This window comes from Echinops telfairi, unplaced genomic scaffold, assembly GCF_000313985.2.
Source record: "Echinops telfairi isolate 266 unplaced genomic scaffold, ASM31398v2 ScPeMD7_7412;HRSCAF=8450, whole genome shotgun sequence".
Taxonomy (NCBI): domain Eukaryota; kingdom Metazoa; phylum Chordata; class Mammalia; order Afrosoricida; family Tenrecidae; genus Echinops; species Echinops telfairi.
The window spans coordinates 15,877,081-15,878,266 of record NW_022111312.1 but is presented as its reverse complement, the minus strand read 5'-3'; the positions used below and the strand labels follow the sequence as shown (position 1 = coordinate 15,878,266).

At 52.9% G+C, this 1,186-nt stretch overlaps 1 long non-coding RNA gene across 1 annotated transcript in view; it reads right to left on the bottom strand.

The window, feature by feature from the left end:
• Window positions 1–1,019: 1,019 nt before the first annotated feature.
• Window positions 1,020–1,186, bottom strand: part of LOC123522460 — a 2,116-nt gene continuing 1,949 nt past the window's right edge. The window contains exon 3 of the long non-coding RNA XR_006680730.1: window positions 1,020–1,141. This is a non-coding gene — a long non-coding RNA (uncharacterized LOC123522460). The remainder of the gene's footprint in view (window positions 1,142–1,186) is intronic.

The window sequence follows — 1,186 nt, the reverse complement described above, 5'->3', positions numbered from 1 at the left end:
TGGAGGCTTTCTTTGAACCCGGAACAACAGGTTTCACCGGTTATCTTCTCTGGCCGACTGCTGCTGACCTCTGGGACGTGCAGGGAAGCACGTGCAGGGCTCGAACCTGCTTCAGCTTAGTCCAGACGGGGGCTGCCTAGTTCCGACCGGACCCAACGGGGGTGAGAGTGTCTCTATTGCTGACTCATGCCTATTTATCTTTGGGGGTGTGGAAGCCCCTAATTACAGGTAAAGACAATACGTCACAGGAAGGGGTTGCACTAGAGGTTACACAGTAATGAGGGTGGTCTCCGGGTCTCCATAGGAACCATTATCAGTAGGGTGAAAACTCCTCCTACAGGAACTAAGCTAATGGTCCCAAGTCTTACTTAGCTCATCTCCCCAGCAGCAGGGAGCAGGCCCACCCCTTGGTCTGGTGACTGACTGTCTTCAGGGGGAGGGGGGAATGCCTGTGCATTTGGCCTCCCCCCACACGGGTTCAGGGGGGGTGTACGCTTGCAGTAGGAGTACAGCTAGTGGACTGGCTGGCTGAGATGTCCTGGGCTGTAGGGGGAGCCACTCTGCTGTGGGGTTTCCATGAGACAGAGCCAGGTGGCCCCCGGCAAGCGCTGATATCTGTGGAGGAGTGCTCTCCCATGATCCCTGGCAATGTTAAGCTGAGCAGGGAGCCGTGGGATGGATTGGGAGATCCTCAAATGAGCTGGCAAAAACACCCAGTGCCCCCCAGTGGACTCAGAGTGACCCTGGGGGAAGAGTCGATCTGCCCCTGTGGGTTTCTGAGTGTGCTAGTCCAGGTAGACTAGAGAAACAAATTCATAGATACACTCATATGTGTACAAGAAAGAAGTTTTATATACAAGGGCAGTTGAATATTGAGAAAACATCCCAGACTAGATTAAGTCCATAAGTCCGATATTAGCCCATCTCTCTGATACCAATCTATAAAGTCCTCTTTAGACTCACGAAACACATGCAATGACGCCGAGTGCAGAAGATCACAGGCCAGTGGGTGCGAAGTCTTGTGGATCCAGTGGTGGTAGAAGCATCTCAAAGCTGGCAGTGGTCTCCATGTGGCTCCTATAGTTCCCAGGGCGTGGGGTTTATCAGCATAGTGCCCTGTGTCTTGTCAGTAGATCATCTCCTAGCAAGTGAACAGAAAGAGTGTCTCCTGCCTCCAAGGAGGAAG